Consider the following 21,125-nt stretch of genomic DNA (forward strand, 5'->3'; position numbering starts at 1 on the left):
CCGTCAGCTGGTAATCAGATAAACAAGTTTCGGGGCGGCCGTAGAGGGATGACGGCTCGGGGATGGAAAGGAAGGGGCAGCCGATGACAGCACAGCGGGGATGCGTCTCAAAGCTCTCTGCTCAGCGAAAGAAGCCAGACACAGAGTGACATCCTAGATGCTTCCATTTCTATGAAATCTACAAAGGGCAAGACTTACAGACCCAGGAAGCAGATCCCGGGTGGCCTGAACCAGGGGTGGGGTGGGGGCTGACTGCCAAAGGGCAGAGGGGGCTTTTGGGCAGGATGATCCCCAAACTGGATGGCAGATGGAGTCCTGGGATCCTGCTTTGCTGTCCCAGGGGTTTCTTTGGCCTTTCTCACGGGATGGCCCTGCAACAGAATGCCTTATTACCGTACAGGAAGTTGTAGAACTTTTTTCTTTTTAAAAAGATGTTATTTATTTTTGTGAAAAAGAGAGAGAGAGAGAGCATAAACAGGGGGAAGGGGCAGAGGGAGAAGCAGACTCCCCTGCTGAACAAAGAGCCTGATGTGGGACTCGATCCCAGGACCCGGGGATCATGACCTGAGCTGAAGGCAGACACTTCACCGACTGAGCCACCCAGGAGCCCAAATTCTTTTTTTCTTGTCATGGGCGGACAGGTATGTTAAGTTTTAAAAAACCAAATTTTAGAACTATGTACCCCAGGGGCGCCTGGGTGGCTCAGTCCTTAAGTGTCTGCCTTTGGCTCAGGTCACGATCCCAGGGTCTAGGGATCGAGCCCCGCATCGGGCTCCCTGCTCCGCGGGAAGCCTGCTTCTCCCTCTCCCTCTCCCCCTGCTTGTGTTCCTGCTCTCACTGTCTCTCTCTGTCAAATAAATAAATAAATAAAATCTTTAAAAAAAAATAAAGCTATGTACCCCAAATGATTCCATGTTTGTGAACTAGATCTATGTATATAAAAGTCTGGAAATACACTCGATTAATTTCTGTTTATGTAAAAAAAATAGTGTCTCGCTCTATGAATGTGTATCGTTTCCATGAAGAAAACACAGAAGGTGTTTGTAAGAAGCCCGGAGACCCTCCAGTCCGTTCTCCTCCGCATCATCTTCTCTATTCTAAAACTTAATTATGCCGGTGGTTGCACACTGTATACATTTACCAAAACTCATAGAACTAACTGCAAATGGGTGTATTGTATTATACGGAAACTGTACCCCCCAAAAGGAAAAAATTAGCAGAAGTGGAGAGATCTGTATGTAAGGTCTGTGGGTTATAGGGACAGTGTCCTGGTTGTGATGTTGTGCTATGCAAGGTGTCACCTTCGGGAGAGGCTGGCGGCCCCCAGGAGCTGAAGAGGCAGGGAAGGGTCTGCCGACACCGTGATTTCAGGTTATGGTGCCCGGAACCACGAGGGACTCATGTCCTGTTGTGCAAGCCACACAGTTCACAGTACTTGGTCACGGCAGCCCCAGGAGACTCACACGGAGGGTTCTGACCTCCTGATGGTAGTGACATTAGGACGGGTGGAGGGAAGGGATAGGCCATAAAAGGTGACAGACTAATTGGTAATCCTTTAGGGAAAAAATAATAATGTTGTACTCCTTACATCGACATAAAAATTAAAAAAAATCTCCTGGTTTTGGCTCAGGTCATGGCCTCAGGGTCGTGAGACCGAGCAGCGGGATATTTCTGAAGCTCCAATTGTTGTCATTCCTTGAGAACCGTGGAAGGCAGGTCTCCCTGGGCTGACTTCTCCACGGGGGCTCCGGAGTGCACCTGCTTTCTCTCTTTCCGACTCCCGTCTGCTATTCTGGACGTAGGGGCCTACCCAGCTCCTGACCTCTGGATGGAGGCCCCCATGGAAGTCGCCACCAGGAAGACTCTGGGCGTCAGCAGGGGTGGGTCTGGGCCCCCAGCAGGCCTTAGATGTCATTATTATGTTACTATGTGCCCGCTCCAAAAATAGCCTGAGTCAAAGAGCAGAGGCCAAGAGCAGGATGTAGTAAAGAAACGTCAGAGCGTAGGGCGGAGCGTAGGGCGGAGCGCAGGGCGGAGCGCAGGACGGAGCGCAGGGCGGAGCGTAGGACAGAGGAGCGTAGGGCGGGGCGTAGGACTAGAAGGCCACAGATGTGGGGACCACAGGGCTTCCATCCCACCCAAGGGGCTACCGGATGCTCGCAGGCAGATAAAGAGGCTTTCTCCTCTCTTCTCCACCCCAGGGAAAGGGGTCTTTTGCCCAGGAACTGGCCACACGGGTCTTGCCCAGCAATGGTGACAAGCTGTCCACTCCCTGAGGTGAGCGCAGGGTTGGATCGGGGAGCCCCACCTCTGCCTCCTGCAGAAGGTCTGTCCTGAGTAGTGGAGGTGGCGGGAGGGGACAGGTGACCATCATCCTGGTCTTTCTGGGACCGATTCCATCCTGGTTTTTCTTCTGCTGGAGTGAGTTGACTTGCGTCCTCCATATTTCCAAGTTCTAACCCTTGGGACCTGTGAATTTAATCTTATTTGGATAAAGGGTCTTTGCAGTTGTAATTATGGCAAGGAGCTCAAGGTGGGATTACCCCAGATTTAGGACCACCCTAAATGCAATGACACCTGTCCTTACCTGAGAAAGATTTGAGGCAGGCACAGGGAGAATGCCACATATGGAGGCAGAGACTGGCATGTGTCTACAAGTCAAGGGATGCCAAGGATCACAGGAAGCTGAAAGAGGCAAGGAAGGATTCTCTCTCCAGGTCTCTAGAAAGAATCAACCCTGCTGGCATCTCGAGTTCAGACCTCTGGTCCCCAGAACTGGGACAGAATACATCTCTGTTGTGTTAAGCCCTCCAAATTGTGGTAATGAGTTATGGCGGCCTAAGACACATGGCTACCCAGTATAGGGGATTTTCAGTGCCAAAACTGGGAGAATCTTGAGCGAATCGGGATAGCTGGTCAACCTAGCATTTGAAATATCGGCCATACTTTTTGAACTCGAGTCAAAACACATGAGTCAGCTTTGGCTCACATAGCATTTGAAGTTTCTCTGGGTCACGACCGGTAACTTTCTATGTCACAGTTTCTACCCTGTCTGTCCCTCTGGTGTCAGCTTTGTATAGTATTTGGGGCCTTCTGCCTTGGTGGGCGTTGATAGCAGGAGGTAGGAATGGGCAGGGGGTGCCCTTGGCCTTCTCAGCAGCCCTGTGTGCCTTTGGGGGAAGGGGGTGCCCTTGGCCTTCTCAGCAGCCCTGTGTGCTGAAGCATCTCAGCTTCTCTTCTTTTGGAAAGAGGAGATGCTCCCAGCCTGGCCCTCAAACAGCTACGTGGATAACCTCTCTTTCAGCGGAAAGATGCAGCTGGACGACAAAATGCCAAGTGGTCCTCACCTTCCCGCTGCTTGCTCCTGAGCCGGGAGACACTGGTGGGTTCACCTAAGAAATTGCCAGCATTTGGGGGGCAGCAGGAGTCTGGAAGCTTCATCCTGGGAAGGGAGTTGGGCTGTCCTGTGGAGGATATCTACTGGTTTCCTTTTCCTTCTGCTTCCCTGTTTCCGGCTGGACCAAACCAGGGGACCCACTGATTCTCTAAGCAGTGAGACGACTGGAAAGAACACAATCCCCATCACCTGCTGGACCCTGTTTTCCTTGTTACGGATATAGGTGCTCGGGGGCCTGCAGTATTGACCCCGGAGCACTGCTGTGGGCACCTCCTACTCCCTGACCCCTTGGGGCTGACTCTGCAGCTGTAAAGGAAAAGTCAGCTTTGTCTTGACACCGTGGGAGCCTTGCCTGGATTCATCCTGAGCTCTCCTGCCTTCCCACAGTGGTCAATCACAGGAAGCCTCCTCTGATGTGCTGAATGCAGCCCAGGAGCCCCCCAGAGCCCTTCCCACGGTCTTTGGCAATGCAGAGCCCCGCGGCTCAAGATGGCGCTGCCCGCGGGGCCAAGGCCTGCCCCTGGACGTGACCTCTGGAAACACAGGCCAAGATTCTTTTTTTTTTTTTTTTAAGATTTTATTTATTTATTTCACAGAGAGGTAGAGAGAGAGCACAAGTAGGCAGAGTGGCAGGCAGAGGGAGAGGGAGAAGCAGACTCCCCGCCGAGCAGGGACCCAGATGTGGGGCTCGATTCCAGGACCCCAGGATCATGACCTGAGCTGAAGGCAGCTGCCCAACCGACTGAGCCACCCAGGTGCCCAGGCCAAGATTCTTTTGATCTCACAATTTCTGGAGTGCAAGTATTTAGAAATGTCTTCCATCCCAAAGCTGGGGTGGCCAGGTGCCAGGGAGGGGAGTCAAGACTGAGGAGGGGGATGGGCTGTGGACAGTCCCCAAGAGGGGACCCGTTTGCACGTGGAGGGGCTGGGAAACAAACTTTCTTTTCTTTTTCTTTTTTTTTTTTTAAGATTCATTTGTCCATTTTATTATTTTTATTTTTAAAGATTTTATTTATTTGTCAGAGAGAGAGAGAGAGAGAGAACAAGCAAGGGGAGGGTCAGAGGGAGAAGCAGGCTTCTGGCTGAGCAGGGAGCCCGATGTAGGACTCGATCCCAGGACCCTGGGATCATGACCTGAGCCAAAGGCAGATGCTTCACCGACGGAGCCACTCAGGCGCCCCTTATTTATCCATTTTAGAGAGAGAGAGAGAGAGAGAGAGCGCACGCGCGAGAGCGTGGGGGGGCAGAGGGAGAGAGAGACCCTGAGCAGACTCCCCGCAGAGTGCAAAGCTGGACATGGGGCTGGATCCCACCACCCTGAGATCACGACCTGAGCCGAAATCAAGTCGGATGCCCAACCCACTGAACCCCCCAGGTGCCCCGAGACAAACTCAAGAGGCTGGTCTTCTATTTTCCTCACATACTGTGTTGTCCACATAAAATAATACATGTTCCTAGTAAAAAAAATGTATTTATATTTTGTGTTTTCATATATATTTAAGATACTTTAAACATGCTTTTGTATATTGTGTTTTCCATATATATAAAACATACGCTCCCAGGAAAAGCAGCTTATAAAATTGAGCTCTAACTTACATTCAATAAAGGGTACAGATCTTAAGGAGAGAGCTCGGCATATTTTCACGTGTGTTGATGTCCGTGTAGCTACCACTCTGAGAGGCACAATGGCATGGGGAAGGCCTCCTCCAGCCCCCAGAGCTCACCTCTGTTCTCACTTGCAGCCCCACAGATTGGTTTGGCTGTTTTAGGAATCTGTATAAATGGAATGGTACAGAACGTGCTCTTTTCTGTCTGGCTCATTTCAGGTAGTATGCCGTTGAGTGTCTACACCGCAAATTGACTCCTTGTTCTGTTGAAGAGACTTGGCTAGTGTCACGTGGGAGACACCCCAGGTAGCGCTGCGGTAAGCTCCGCACGGGAAGTGGGAGCGGGACAGCAAATAAGAGACTTTCCAGATGTGACATCTGTGGGTCAGAGACCAGCCGCTCCTCCCGAATCCCTGACCGACAGGTGGCGGGAGACATTAGGACCCTGTATTTGAAAGGCATGGAAAGGAAATAATTTTATACCTACAGCAAAACAGGCAGATATGTTTCTACTGATGTGAGTTTTGAGACTCAGCGGCTCAATCAGGGCGTTCCTTTGCTTACATACCTTCATGGCACCATGTCAAAAGGAAACGTTTGTTTGGTTTTGGTACGCACTTTAGAATAAAAACCCCAGAACCAGAAGGCGCCATCATTCTCCATCTTGTTTCTCAGGCCAACTGCACCAACTTACCACAGCACCCTTGCCTTCTGAGCCTAGACTGGACCTCAGAATCCTTCCTACCCAAGAGCTCCCTGCAGTCAGTAGTGACTTGAGTTGGTGTGAGTTGAAGCCTCTCCGCCCCCATGATGGCATGCCATCTACTATTGGGTTGAGGAGAGGGTAGAGGTGGGGAGGAGAGTGGGGGAGTGGGTTGGGTTGAAGAGGGGAGTGGGAAGGGGGGAGGGTGGGCCAGGAAGTTTCATATGATAAATATGGAGATCCAGTTATTGGAGCAAGACCTGCATTGACCATGTCTGTTGGTTCCTCTCTGTGCTTGTTGACCCCTCAGGTAGGCTAGTTTGGTGACGAGGTTGGGGCCTCCCCAGAACAAAAGAGAGAGGGGCAGGGGGTGGGGCCGGGGTGACAATGGGGAGCAGCTGCTGTTCCCCTCCCCAAAGTCTCTGATGTCTTGCTCTAGGCTGGGCTGGCTGGGGCTTGGGTGCAAAGAGCAGACTCTTCAAACACCTGGTATTTGAAGCTGAAGATCTTTAACAACTGGACATTTTCCTCTTGTCTTTCCTTTGAAGAGCAGCTTCCCCCTCTGGCTTCGGGTGGCTTTGCATTTGAACTTGGACATGCTGATGCCTCTTCCCACAGTCCTTTGCGCATCCTTCCAAATAGCTCTCTGGCTCTGTGTCCCCCAACATCCTCTCTCTCATCCCTCTGAATAATGAAAGGTTTCTACATAATCCGAGGGAAGGATTTTTTTTTTTTAAGATTTTATTTATTTACTTGACAGAGAGAGACACAGCGAGAGAGGGAACCCAAGCAGGGGGAGTGGGAGAGGGAGAAGCAGGCTTCCTGCTGAGCAAGGAGCCCGATGCGGGGCTCGATCCCAGGACCCTGGGATCAGGACCTGAGCCGAAGGCAGACGCTTAACGACTGAGCCACCCAGGCGCCCCTCGAAGGAAGGATTTTAAGGTCCAGATGACCAGAGCTTGCAACCTGAATGTCTGGGTAGCTAAGTGGGTGGCATTAGGTGCCCCGGACACTCTTCACCCTCTCGTCTCCTCCGTGTGTGTGTGTGTGTGTGTGTGTGTGTGTGTGTGTGTGTAGGTTCACACGATTCTCTGTGCACACAATCCCTTTGTACCATACGTACACCACAGACACGGCCCTGAAAAGCCGAAACATCAAAGCTGTGTTACATCTCAAGCACTGAGAGCCTGCTGGGGGGACAGGTGGTGGCCTGGGCACCAGGGGAACGCCAGCAAATAAGACAGGGTCGCTGCATTCAAGGAACTTTGCCCAACTCCCAAACTGGCAGGCATCCTTTGCCATCCAGATGTGATGTGTGGCCAATGATCAGCCCAAGGTGGGTCTTTTTTTTTTTTTTAATTGTGGTGAGATGTACACAACATAAAACCACTAATTCATCATCCCAAACTGACAGTGTCCCCATGGAACACCAGCCCCTGACAACCTCTCAGCTTTCCGGATTCGACGACTCCGGGTACCCCACATAAGTGGAATCCGAGAGGATCTGTCCTTTTGCAACTGGCTGATTTCACCGAGCACCGTGTCCTTGAGGTTCCTCAATGTGTAGTCGGTGTCAGAATGTCCTTCCTTTTTACGGATGAATCAGATTCCCTTGTCTGCACAGACCCCATATTGCTTGTCCGCTCATCCATCAATGGCAAAAATGGGGTGCTTCTGTCCCTTGACTGTAAGTGATAGTGCTTCTGTGGACATCTGTGGACACGGGATGTACACATACTAACCAGGGCTTTTAAATATATTGAATTGTCAACATTTAATACTTGGGAGATTTCACCCTCCAAGAACATCCTGTGTCCAGCTTCTTGTGAAAAATAGGGTGTCGTGGCCACACTGGGCTGTGGACCTGTGTGTCAGTGACCGGCAGTGAGCAGCATCTCATCCCGGGTCAGTGGCATCCGGACACAGACCAGAGGCTGACTGCCGTATGTTACTGTGCTTACGTTGTTGTTTTCCTTTTAGTCGAGTTAAGAAAAAAGCGAAATATTTCCATTACCTGCGTCTCTATCAAGCGTGGAAAATAGGAAACAGGTAGAAAGGTCTCCGTGTTTCGGGGAGAGAAGAGTATTCCTGCGTATGGAGTATGCATGCAGGGTAGGTCTGCGGGCCAAGGGTTCAGCAGATCTGTTCCATCCCCAGCAAAAGGGTCCCTCTCCCGTTTTGGTTTCCCGCAGGCATTTTAGTGGACCTCTGGCTGGGTTCTGAATGAGGCTCAGTTCCTGCTAGTAGGTCACTAAGTCATCTAGGTCATGATATCCTAATCATGGGTTTGATTTCTGATCAGTGAAACCCTAATCGCCCCCACTGCGAACTTGTTAGGCATAGAAAGCAGGTGTGGAAGGTTGAGTGGTGGCCCCCTGGGAAGACATGCGCAAGTCCTGACCCTCCTTACCTCTGAATGTGAGCCTTGATGGAAGAAGGGTGCTTGCGGATATAATTAAGGATCTGGAGATGACATCATCCTGGATTAACTGAGTGGGTCCTAAGTCCAGTGACAAGGGTCCTTCTAAGAGACAGAAGAGTAGAAGGCCCAAGCAGGAGGGGAGGCCATGTGACCACAGAGGCAGAGACTGGAGTGAACAGCCACAAGCCTACAGGTTCAGGCAGCCACTGGGAGCTGGAAGAGGCAGGAAGGATCCTCCCCTACAGCCTTTGAAGGTGTGGCCCAGGCCGACTTCTGAGCTCCAGAGCTGTGAGAGAATGAGTCTGGGTTGTTTTAAGCCCCCCGGTTTGTGCTCATTCTTATTGTGCCCACAGAAAGCCAACATGGCCGGTGGCTAGATTCTCTCTGTGGATAAAAGGGAAGCATGGCATCCTTATGGATAGAGGTGACACAGAATACGAATGCTTTGGTTGCATGGTGGCCTCTGTGGTCAGTATAACAGGACAGGAGGCCTTGCTCAGCCTACGTACTAGCAAAAGGGCAAAACTACATGAATCCCCATTTTAACCAAGAGGAAAGTGGGCACAGAGAGGATGCGATTTGCCCAGGGTCTTGTATATAATCCATGGCAAAACTGAACATGGGATTCCCCACCCCCCCCAAAAAAAAACAAAGAGCAAAGTGTAGGTTGTGATGATGAATGCTTCCCACTCAGGGGGAGAGGAGGCAGGAAGGCCCTCGCTTTGCAGGTTATCTTTCAAAAGAATTTTCAGGTCCACATAGCACCTCTTTGCAGTTGGGAATTGTGGGTCTTTAGGATGAACATCCGTCCCTGTGCTTGCTTATGGGCCATTTGAATTTCTGAGAACTGACTGTAACACGTTTCATATGAGAAGAGCAAACTTCTTTTGAAAATGACATTAAAAAAAAGAAAATGACATAAATAGGAAACACTACTTGTTTAATGAAGTCTTAAAAGTAGTGATATCAAGAATCACATGACCAAAAGCAAACCCGGAGCCAGAGACTTCTCAAGGCCAGTCCTCCCTCGCGGGTGTGGCGCAGGAGAAAGGACTCGTCCCGGACAGACACGCCGTCCTTCCCATTGCCAGGGCCAGACGCGGCGGATTCCGTGCCAGTGGCAGGTGCCGTCACCTGCCTGTTTACCTGAGGCTTTCACACAACACACCGGCCTTCCCGAGGGCTTTTCTCTGTGGCGTGGTTGACTCAGAAAGGCTGGTTCTTGTATTTGTTTTCCAGAATGAGTTTCTCACAAGGAGCTGCTGGTTAAAAGAACCCCTTCCCTAGTTAATTCCAGATGGGGAATACATTCAACCTGCATATTTTATGAGGAGGGTAGGAGGTATCCGTTAAGGTGTTTTCTCTGTTTAAAAAACAAGCGATCTGAGGATTGCTTCAATCTGATGATTGAAAAGGGTTGTTCTGCAAAGTGAGCCAGCAGGAGGCACTTCACCAGGATTTGCCCCCCTGCGGCAGGCCCCCCCCAAAGCCTTTTTTTTTTTTTTTACTGCTCCAGGCAATGAAAGGGAAACTTTACTGAGGCCCCAGGGCCTTGGGCTCGGGCAGGAGGCCACCCTGCGGGCGAAGGAAGAGCCAGTCGAGGGGCCTTATTTGACCTCTTTGGGGCGCGGGTTGTTGGTGTGGCACAGTTGACAGCCCGGGGGATGCCAGCGAGCAAAACACTTGGTGCGAATCGTCTGGTCGCAGTTGTATTTCTGGGCCAGTGGGCGGAGGGAAGGCTCGATGATGATGCCAGCCTACAGATGAAGCACCAAGTGCAGGGTGGACTCTGTCTGGATATTGTAGTCGGACAGTGCCACCATCTTCCAGCTGTTTGCCCACAGAAATTAGATGCAGCTGGGCAGGCAGGATGCCCTCCTTGTCCTGGATGTTGGCTTTGACATTCTCAATGGTGTCAGTGGGCTCCACCTCAAGGGTGATGGTCTTGCCCATCAGGGTCTTCTCAAAGATCTGCATGCCTGCGTCCGCTCGCGGTAGGGAGAAGAGGACTTAACGCTTCTAAGAGGATTGGCGCACTGTATGGCCCGGAGAAAAGCTATAGCTTCATACCCCTCCTGCATGAACTCGGGTTTGCCCAGGAAGATCATCCACACCCCTAAGTTCTTGTGGGATAGCTTGGGCTGGCCCAGAGGACGGGCCCCTCTCTCAAAGGCCGGTTCGCCCCCCGGGACCAGTTCAGCCTCAGAATCCTGGCCCCACATGCCCAGCTCAGCAGACCCGGCCGCTGTGTGGAACCTGGTCCGTGTGGACAGGCTCTGGGTCACCCCCTCCCATACCTGGACTCTCACAGCCTCCTGCCCAACCAGTGGGCCGAACTCTCAAGACAGCCCCAGCAAAGCCTTAAGAAGAAGGCTGGTGCTCACTGGAGCGTCCCTGCCCACCTTCCCTGAGCCTCTCTGATGGAGGATGGGGGCTTAGCCAGGCTCTGGGGGTGGGGGACACACACCCAAGCTGCTCCTCCTGGCTCCCCTCCCCCAGCCCAGCCTTTGGGTCCCTCCCTGGCGGCATATTTATTAGCCAACCAGAGGACCAGGGCAGCTCTGGGGAAGCCAGCTAAGCCGACTGAGCCCTGCTATTGAGGCTCCCTGGCCTGAAACACAGCCCCTATTTGTAGCCTCCCTGCTTTTTGTTTTGATTTTTGGTGGGGTCCCAGAATCTGTTTTTTCAAAAATTGTGCTAAAATACACAGAACATGAAACTTACCATTTTAACTCTCTCAAGTGTATAATTCAGTAGCATTTAGTACCTTAGGATGTTGTACAAGCGTGACTACTCTCTGGTTCCTGGACATTTTCATCTCCCCACAAGGGAGCCTATACTCACTCAGCAGCTGCTGACCACCCCCCCCACCCCCCTCCCCCAGCCCCGCCGCCCTCCACCGCTTCCTGCCTCCTAGGATTTGTCTATTCTGGACATGCGGCAAAAAAGGAATCCTATGATGTGTGGCCTTTTGTGTCTTTCTTCCCTTCCGCGAGTTTCCGAGGGCCATCCACGCAGCGGGGGGAGGGGGAGCGGGGGGGGGACTTCCCTCCTTTCCAGGGCGTGTCATGTCCCGTGGTGGGGACGCACCACACTTTGCTGATCCCTGCTTCTGTCTATGCCTGGGCTGTTTCCACCTTTTGGCAATTGTCAAGAATGCTGCTACGGACATTCGTTCTTGGGACACGCACCAGCCGTGGCACCGCTGGGTCACCCGCGCCTGTGAGGAAGCACCAGCCTACTTTCCACGTGGCTGGCGTGCCACATCTGCAGAGGCACCTGTCACTTTTCTTTCTTTCTCTTCTTTTATTATGATGGTCCTCCTTTGGGTGTAAGGAGGCATCCTGTGGCTTGGACTTGCATTTCCCAGGTGAGTGTCCTCTCTGCGCTCCTTGGTGGCTTGTTTGTCACCGACACCTTCTCCGATTCTTGGGTCCAAAAGGAAATAGAACTAGGTCAGCGGCCTCCAAGCTGCTTTGTCCATGGAGCCCCTGCAAGAATTTGGAAAAATGCCCTTTTGGTACCTTTTGAGGTTGGTATCTACTGTGTTTTGTCATTAAGTTCACAAGGGTGCAAAGGATGGGATTTCTGGTGTATTGTAAACACCAACTTTTATTTTAAGATTTTATTTATGTATTTGAGAGAGAGAGAGAGATTGCAAGGGCAGGAACACAAGCAGGGGGAGTGGGAGAGGGAGAAGCAGGCTTCCCGCCGAGCAGGGAGCCCGATGCAGGACTCGATCCCAGGACCCTGGGATCATGACCTGAGCCGAAGGCAGACGCTTAATGACTGAGCCACCCAGGCACCCCAAACACCAACTTTTAAACAACAGAACAGTTCCTCGCTCGATAGAAGCAAAACCTGACATTCTGTCCTGCTTTCAAGGTCATTGAGCAAGTCCTGTTCTTCAGTCTCAGACAAACCAAACCAGCAAACCGCTTTGCACCCCAGGATAACCCCAAATCTCAGCATCCCCCAATAAGAAACTCCTGTTTATTTCCTGTGAACCTCTGATAATCAGAATTTTAGCCCTGACCTTTGCTCTTCCTGTCATGTGTCCTGACCTTTAGGATTAGCATAATCACGTGAGAAAGTGGCCGCTGGAAACTTGGTTTTCTTGTGACTTTTTTTTGCCTTTTAAATACTTGATGGTGTTTTTTGTTTGGTGAAGTCAGCCTCCCCTGCACTCCTTGCAAGAAAAGGTTCTTTTCTTTTCCTAAATGCAACTGCCTCCCACTTCCCTGGGCCATTCTTTTAAATATATCAAATGAAATGTAAATAATGTAGTGAAGTGACCTCTGAGACCAGAGAGATAGACAAATTCTTCTTGCTTCTTTTCTCTTTCACCTTGCGGGGGGGGGGAGGTCCTGTCTCACTTCTTCCCCTGAATTTTATTTTAATAAAAACATTTTTATGTTTGAAAGTAATTCACTAATCACTCAAGCATAGGTTTCTGCAAGAAAAGCATAATTTAAATTTAATGTGTTATTTCCAGCAACTCTAAGGCTCTATTAAAAAAAATTATTCTGGATTGAGTAATGCAATTAATCAATTGACCAAACGAACATAAGTATATTAAATTGTGGTATATATTTATTATATATGTAAAATATATAATATATAAATACAATATATATAAAAGTCAAAATTTTGAACTGCATCTCTTAATGAGATGTATGGGGCTGCATGTTTTCAAATAATTCATGTGTCTTTGGGTGAATATTATTTATTTCCTAAGACTTGCTTCATTCCTGTTTTTCATTTATTAGTGTAGACTATGAGAAAACTTGTTTATATAAATTCACACATGATAATGGGAGAGTTTTGCTAGGGCTATGTCCCTCCTCTTTCTGAACTTTTTTTTTTTTTAAGATTTTATTTATTTATTTGACCGCGAGCAGTGAGTGAGCAGGAGGGGGGAGGGGCAGAGGGAGAAGCAGACTTCCCGCTGAGCAGGGAGCCCAGAGCCAGATGCGGGCTGGATCCCAGGACCCAGAGATCATGACCTGGGCCAAAGGCAGACGCTCAACCTACTGAGCCACCCAAGCGCCGCTTTCTGAACTTCTTTGGAGATTTAAGTCAAAAGCCACGCAGTGATTTATCACCAAAAACAAAATTTAAAAAATTGGATTAGGTTCTCCTCCGCATGAATGAGATACCGGGCTTTCTGGGCACTCTCGGTATGTGAGTGGCCCGAGTCCCTTCCTGGTGCCCAGACTCTCCCACCCTTCTCCTGCTCCTGCTACGCGGGATGGAGGGATGAGGAAACGGAGGTGTCCCCGAGGTCGCGGGTCCCGAGGCTCAGCGCCTCGCCGGTCCTTGCTGAACGAGCGGCCCGGACCTGGTCACCTTCGGACACCGCCTGCTGCGCTTTGGCCGCGCCTGCCCCGGAGTCCCCGCGGATGGCGGCAGGTGTCTGGGCGCTCCCGGTAGGGGTTGGTGGTGGGGGACCCGGGGCAGCCGCGGCGACCTTCCTGTCTGGGAGTGCGTGCCTGGGAGGCCACCCCTCCTCTGAAGTGACCCCACAAGGTGGATCTGCAGAGAGGGTCACAAAGGGGAGGGGTGCACCAGCTTGCTGCGCGTGCGCGGACCGGGCTGCGACCCTCGGCGGGCTGTGCTTGCGAGTGTAGACGCGGGGGGGCCTGTTCCAACAGCGCATCTTCCGGTGTCCGGGTCCCGAGTGGGTTTAGGGTGTGTAAGCGTGTGTTGTACGAGGATCACAGTGTGTGTGGCTGGCATGGGAAGTGATGCATACAGCGGGGGGTGGATGCGGTGTGTGCAGAGCGAGTGAGGCGGGAGCGCGTGTTACGTGCGCGCGTGTGAGTGGCGTGTGTTCTGTTGTGTGCGGGTGTGTATACGGTGTGTAGGGGTGGCATGTGACAGGGCAGCGTGTGTGTGCGGCGCGCGCGGCGTTCCGTGTCCCGTCCTGCCTGTGCCCCCAGGTCCGGGCTCAGCGACTGCGCACCGCCTGCGGCTCTGGCACCTCCCGCGGCGCGGAGCGGTGCGCGGCGGGTAACCATGGCAACAGAAGCTCCCGCAGCTCCGCGGTCCGGGTGAGGGGCGCTGCGCTTCCCGGACGGCGGGCGTGGGGGAGGGGAGGCCGCTCGCCCCCAGAAACGCGCAGACGAGCGGGGCTGCCCTCCGACACACCCTTGCGAATCACCTTTCGTTGACACCCCTCCTGATGGGGCGCCCAGGCCCATTCTCGGTCCCTGCTGCTTGCCTGCCGGACCCGGACCCCTCGCTTGGGTCCTCCGCGGGCCTGGGGCTGGGCGCCGAACGAACGAGTCCAGCTGCCTCGCCTCGCAGCCAGTAGATGCGCAAAGCACTTAGTGCTGTCAGGTGCGAAGGCGCAGCAAGGCGGTCCTAAAGGTCCATCCTAAAGATGGCCTGGACCGCAAGCACAGCTGTGGGGTTATATGATTGGCAGGTGCTCCTGTTGGGTCCCAGGCGGATGGGCCAAAGGGAGCCCCCGCGTTTGACACAGGATCCTCTTCAGTGGGGAGGAGAGGATCTGGGCCAAGCAGTTCCCTGGGTTCTGGGAGTATCTCAAGTAAGAATAGACTTACTTGCATCAGCAGAGAGCACCTGAGAGAAAGGGCTGGCCTGGCCCTACTGGGATTGAACCTGGAGATACCTGTGGTCCCCTCCCACTTCCGCTCAGGGTTAGCTGGTGGCTGAGGCTGCCTCAGTTCCAATCCTGTTTAACCTGAGGAGGTTGGGCCAGACCAGTTTCTAGTCATTCATTCATTCATAACCTTTATTTTTATTTTTTTATTTTAAAGATTTTATTTATTTGACAGAGAGAGAGAGAGAGAAATCACAAGCAAGGGGAGCGGCAGGCAGAGGGAGAGGCAGAGGGAGAAGCTGGCTCCCTGCTGAGCAGGGAGCCCAATTCAGGGCTCCATTCCAGGGCCCTGGATCATGACCTGAGCCAAAGGCAGACGCTTAACCGACTGAGCCACCCAGGCGCCCCGTTTTATTTTTTTAAAGATAAATTTTATTTATTTATTTGAGAGAGAGCACAAGCAAGGAGGAGAAGCAGAGGCAAATGGAGAAGTAGACTCTCCACTGAGCAGAGAGCCCCACACAGGACTTGATCCCAGGATCCTGGGATCATGATCTGAGCCCAAGGCAGCCGCTTAACTGACTGAGCCACCCAGGTGCCCCCATAACCTTTATTAAGTGTGACGATTCTCAAGTATGATACTGTGGCCAGGAGCATGAGAATCCTCTGGGAACTACTCAGAAATGCAGGTTCTCAGGCCTACTCCAGACCTCCCTATCCAGACGTGTGTGTGTGTGTGTGTGCGCGTGCGCGCACGCGCGCATGCTCAGGCTCACCTGCACAGCATCTGATCGAATTGAACAAAGAGCTTGGGAGGCACACAGATCCAGAGTGGCCTTTGTGTGTAGCATGGGGCTACATGATCCATTCCCTCAATGGATCTGAAAGCAAACCTGATTTGGAAAGTTCTACTTCTCTTCTCTGAACAACCGGCATTCCATTGGGGCTCCATCTAAAATTTGGGGAAATGAATACTCCTTGACCATGCCCCTAAGGTTGATGTGGTTATTTTGCAGGAGCTGGGGAAGGAGAAACTGGAGGAACAGGAGGTTCTGAATTCCTATTTCTGAAGCTGCTTGGGAAAGGCTTCAAGGGGTGTTGAAGAGCCCAAGAGTGCCGCCTCCTGGTGACAGCATGCAGGGCTGGCTCTACAGGGGCGAGGCCTCCTGACAAAGGGGGCTTTCACTGTCCCATTCATACACCCTGTCACTCTTGACCTGGCCAGTCAGTACTTGGATGTCCCACTCATTACTGCCAGCCCCTGGACTGGCTCAATTGAACAAAGGCTTTGAGCTGACAGACAGACAGCAGTATGTGGATGGAGCCATCAGTGTCAAGTGTCAGTCACCTCCATGTGGCTCCAGAATGCAGTGCTCTGCTCTGTTTCAGCTGGAGTTTTCTCTTGACTGTTTTAGTTAGGCTGATAGTAAAATGAACTTTGTACGGTGAATTACAATGTTAGTTTTCAGTAGTGTCCTGAATTCCCCTGGGGGGAGTCTCTGGACACCTGCCCCAGGGAGACCGAGTGCTGCCCTCCAGAAGCTTCCGGGGCTGGCCACCTGGTTGGGAGCGGAGAGGAGGCAGTTGAGAGCAGGGGCGGCCTCCAGTGGGTTTGTCTCTGGCTCCCCTCCCTTACTATTTATACATTCTTTCCTGTCCACCCGCCAACCGCGCTATTATGTAGTCGACATTTTTCCTTTAAATTAACTCATCCTTCCTAAGTTAATTTTCAAAGGAAAAAAATGGGAATTAACAGATATAAATGCAAAAATCAGTAGTTCTCACCGCAAACTAAAGGTGATCATAACAGCCAACACAATGCAGAGAGACCCGTGGGGTAACATTGTACCTTTTGATACATTGCCCACCCCAGCTCCGAGCCTGGGCCCTCTCTGTGCTACAGCAGCGAGGCATTTAAGGCTTGGTGTCACTGACCCCAAACTTTCTGGGAGAGAAGCAAGAGGGCCTGGAGGGGAGCTGAGAAGAGAGCAGCTGGGACTTTCTCCCCAGCCATTCCCCGCCTCTTCATTAAGTCCTAAAGCAGAACATGTGGTCTGAGGCCGGGTCCTGTTCTAAGCGGTTTGCAAGTAACAACTCATTTAATCATTCGGACCAGCCTATGAGACAGATACTGCCATCGTTCCTGATTTTACAGTGAGGAAATGGCCCAGGGGTTAGCAACTCGCCTGGGGCCACACAGCATTGCATTAGTGAGTGTGAGGGTGTGGGGGCTGAGGGTGGTGCCCTGCACTCACCCCACAGCTGCACAAACGGGAAATTTAGCCTCACAGCACCGAGCCCTGATTATTTTTCTCTTTGAAAAAGTCATTGAGCGATTCTTGAGAGTTATCTGTTGGCCCATCCCCTGGAAAGTAAACTAGGCTGAGCAACCTAAGGGGGGGCTCTCAGAGGAAGGCTGGGTGTCTTGCAGACGTGCGGGTCATGGTGGTTACACTGGCACCTGTGTATGCTCACTGCTCTGCAGTTAGGAATGCACGGGGATACTCCCCCTGGCCCCCTCCAGCCAGATGGGGCCGACTCCCGAGGGCCAAGACCGGATCCGGGCCTGTCCAGAGTCAGAAGGCGGTGTGAGCAGGCAGGCTGGTCTGGGTATCCCAGGGTAGGCTGCCATGGGGGTGGGGCATTTCTTCTAGGAAAATTACTGGATGCAGGGCCGGGGACACAGGGCCTTTAAGGCCAAGGCAGGACTCCAGGTCCGGGTAGCTGGTCGGGCAGCTGCCGAGGGTGAGCTGGGATGGATCCTGGAGATGGAGGTGGAGATCAAGTCATAGACAGAAGAAGCCCAGAGAGGGGAGAGGGGGCTTCGCAGGCAAGGAATAGGCGGGTCCTGCAAACCCATCTGTCAAAGGATGCGTCTCACACTGTTACAGCTGGATTTGTTTTCCAGAGCTGCACTGGACAGGTCAGCACCTCTCACAGCAGTTCTAACCGTGCCCATGGCTACACCGATGGGGCACTTGCCTCCACGCATTATCCTGGGCCGATCTCAGGGAGGCGCGCCTCTCCTTACTGCCCCGTGTTTTCAGATGAGCCGACTGAGGCTGGGGAAGGGTAACCACCCCTCCAGGGTCACAGCATGTGGGTAGGGACAGACTGGAGTACGAGCTGCTCTGCTCCAAAGCCCGTGCTCTTAGAAAGTGGTCCTGAGATGCTCCGGTCTGCACAGTGTTCAGACTAGGGGGTGCACAACATCCTTCTTGCTCCTGGCCTGGCCACCCACTGCCCTCTCTGGAGCCGGTCACTGCTCTCCTGGTGCTGAGAGTTCTCCAGCGGTATTTTGATGTCTAGAGATGCAGGGGTGCACACACCCTCTCCCCCCTCCCCTCCCCACTCCCACCGAAGGTGTCTACTATTTGCAGTGCTTGCACCTTATTTATTTATTTATTTTTTTGGCGGAACAACGTGGCTTAGAGATTCTGGCTCCCTGTGAGTCCACAAAGAACCTTCTCATCCCACCCTTTGTGGCACCTCTCCCTGGCAGGCCCACCAGAGGCTCGCCCAGGGGTTGTTAGGCGGCCTAAGGCATCAGGAAGTCATCACACCCTGGGGCCAACTGGTAAGGCTGTTAGAAAACCCAGCAGGCTTTGGAGCAAAAGGCCCGCAACTTACAGCTGGCCCCTGTGACTGCAGCGACCAGGCTGTCCCTCATCCCCACCGGAGCTGCAGCCGGCCAGCCAGGCGGGGCGGGCACCAGGGCGGAGGCGTGCGGCTCGACGAGGCAAAGCGTCCCCGCCGCCCGCCCTGCGCCCCCGCTGGAGCTGGAGACCAGGGCCGGGTCGGTCTGAGCCGGGGAAGGGCCCGACCTTCCCGCGCGGGGCTCCCGCGCGCCCCCGCGTGGCCGCGGATGGCACGGCTCTTGGGGCGGGGCCTGTGGGAAGACGGGGAGAGGGGAGGCGGGAGGCAGGGGGAGGGCGACCCTGTGTGTTCCCAGGCCTAAACCTGGGCAGCGGCTTTATTGCCAGCACCTAACGACTGAGCATGGGCTGGGGCTGGGGGGACACTGAGGTCTGTGGCCAGGTGGAGAGACGGGCTCATCCGTGTCCAGCAGACTCACGCCGTGAGAGGGTAGCTTCTGGAGGCTTCCTGGAAGAGGCAGGCCTGGAAGAACAAGTGTATGTTGGCTGGGGGGAGGGGCTGGGCAGGGTGAGGACAGGTCTGGGGGGAGGGGAGAGGAAGCAGGGCTGCAGGGAGGTTGGGAGTGGTGGGCGGTGGGCTGGGCAGACAGTGGGGGGGGGGAACAGGACACGCACATCAGGTTGTGAAGGAGAAGGGCCCCTGTGGGGACTCCAGACCCTCCGCTGGACCCAGGAGGGCATGTGGGGGTGGGGGTGGGGGTGGGAATTGTTGGGGGGTTACACCGTTCCCCCACACTGGGGGCACGTTCCTGGGCCTGGCTGGGGGTCGCACACTGCAGACCCAGAAGGGAGGAGAGCCTGAGGTGCCTTGGTTTCCCCTGACACTCCGCCTGCTCCCGCCTGGGTAGAGAGGATCTTAGGTCACGGTGAAGGGCTGCCCCGTTTCTCAGGGGAGCGACAAGTCCTTCGGGCACTGTGTTTGGAGGCAAGAACCTGGCCAAGACAGCGGCCCTCGTTCGGAACTGGATTCAGCAGCCGTGATGACCAGCCCGACTGGGGAGGTTGTCCCCACGGCTCTGAGCTCCGCGCTGGGCGTGGGCTCCAGCCCGAGGGCCAACTCTTTGGTCTCTTCTTGACCTGGCCTTTGCGACCTCGTTTTGGGAGCTTGAAATTGGCCTCAGTGGACGCACTTACGCCACAGAGATGGGAAAGGCCACACCTCGGGACTTTTACTGCTTTTGGTCTAGAGAGTGGGTTTGCTGGCAACGCCCCTGCCCCAACCCAGTGCAGTCACAGGGTCTTCGCGGTCAAGCTGCCGTTTCCTCGCCTGTGAAGCCTGAGCCCACCTCTCGGGTGTTGTGGAGAACAGGTGTTTGCCGATGTGTTTTAGAGGCTGGAGGCCTGGGAATCTTATTACATCACTGCCTCACGCAAGGACGGCTCCCCCTGAGCACAGAGAGCCAGTGATGGAGGCAGCTGGAAGGACTCCAGATGAGGACGTAAACCAGGGTTCAGACACAGCTCTGTCACTTCCAGGGTCCCGGGCTAGCCAGCTAACCTCTCAGGCTGCAGCGTCCCGTCTGCGTAAGAGGGGGTCTGCCAGATCGTCTCCCTGGGCCCATCCAGCTCCACCATTTGGTGGCGAGAGCCCCTGCCCCACCACACACCCCTGCAGCCCCTCCCCACCTCGGCTGCCACGTCCCTGTCTCTCCTCGGGTCTCAGTGAGTGGCTCTGTCCCTCCCCGGGCAGCCCAGGCCCCCGCTGCAGATGCAGTCTTCATATCACATCTGTATCTGCCCCTGCTCACAAACCTTGCAAGGTATCTTGAACCCGTCCATTTTGCACCATCTCCGCTCTGCCCCCAAGATGTTCTGCCCAGACCCCGAGGGACTGTCCTAAGTTGCTGTCCCTCCTCCCGAGCCTGGCGGTCCTGTGTTCCTTTAGTCATTGGTGTCGAATCAGGTGCATCCCCGTGTCACTTGGCTGGGGGTCCCCACTGCCTGTCAGGGAAGCCTGCTCCCTCTGTCCACGGAGAGCTCATCATGTACTGTCCTCGCTTACCAGCCTCCAAGCATGGGCCTCCCTTCTCGCCCACAGACACGAGGGCCAGGCCCCCCTCGGGGGCTCTCACGTGCCCTCCCCTGCCTGGGCCCTCATCCCCGGCTGAGCGGGGCTGGCTCATCCCCCTCATTCAGGTCTCCCACTCCCTGCTGTGGCCCAGTCCTCTCTCTGCCAGTGACACCGGACCCGGTCCGTCACTGATTTGTTCTCTTCCTGTTGTCTGCCCTCCGTGGCCCCTAAATTACAGACTCTGGGGTGCAGGGCCCAGGCTGCGTCATTCCCTGCAGATCCCCAGACCCCAGACCAGAGCCTGACACCAAGCAGGCTCCCACTGTGTGGTTTGAGAAGGAATGGATGATTTGCTTCTGCTTTGGCTGGAGGGCCATGGCAGCCCAGGGTAGGAACAAGATGGGGCTGTCACACAGCACGCCGAGTCCTTCGAGCTGGCTCCCCGGATATTCCAGGACCCCTGCAGCTCCCCCCACACACCTGACCCCGATGGCTTCTGGGTTCTCCCTTGCCCCCTGAGTACTGAGGCCTTGCAGGCAGGCAGCGAGGAGGCTGGGGAGGGTTCAAGTCTCACGGGCTGTCTGTCTGCTTTGGAAAGACCTGCTGCAAGCCTAGAGGAGAGCGGCTGGAAGGGGCCTGTGGGGGTCTCGAGGACTGACTCCCCTCTGCCGCGGTGTGGGGGGCGTGAGGCTGGAGCGGCAGGGAGCCCGGGCCCACCCTCCCCTCCGCCTCCTGGGCTTCTGACCTGGAGCCGTGGGGCA

At 53.9% G+C, this 21,125-nt stretch overlaps 1 pseudogene; it reads right to left on the minus strand.

Moving 5' to 3' along the window:
* Positions 1 to 9,736: 9,736 nt before the first annotated feature.
* On the minus strand, positions 9,737 to 10,106 carry LOC114216278 (ubiquitin-ribosomal protein eL40 fusion protein pseudogene; annotated as a pseudogene).
* Between the last annotated feature and the right edge of the window lie 11,019 nt (positions 10,107 to 21,125).

Source organism: Eumetopias jubatus, unplaced genomic scaffold (genome assembly GCF_037043125.1).
Source record: "Eumetopias jubatus isolate StellerSeaLion01/CBP00866 unplaced genomic scaffold, mEumJub1_p1.0 scaffold_10, whole genome shotgun sequence".
Classification (NCBI taxonomy): Eukaryota; Metazoa; Chordata; class Mammalia; order Carnivora; family Otariidae; genus Eumetopias; species Eumetopias jubatus.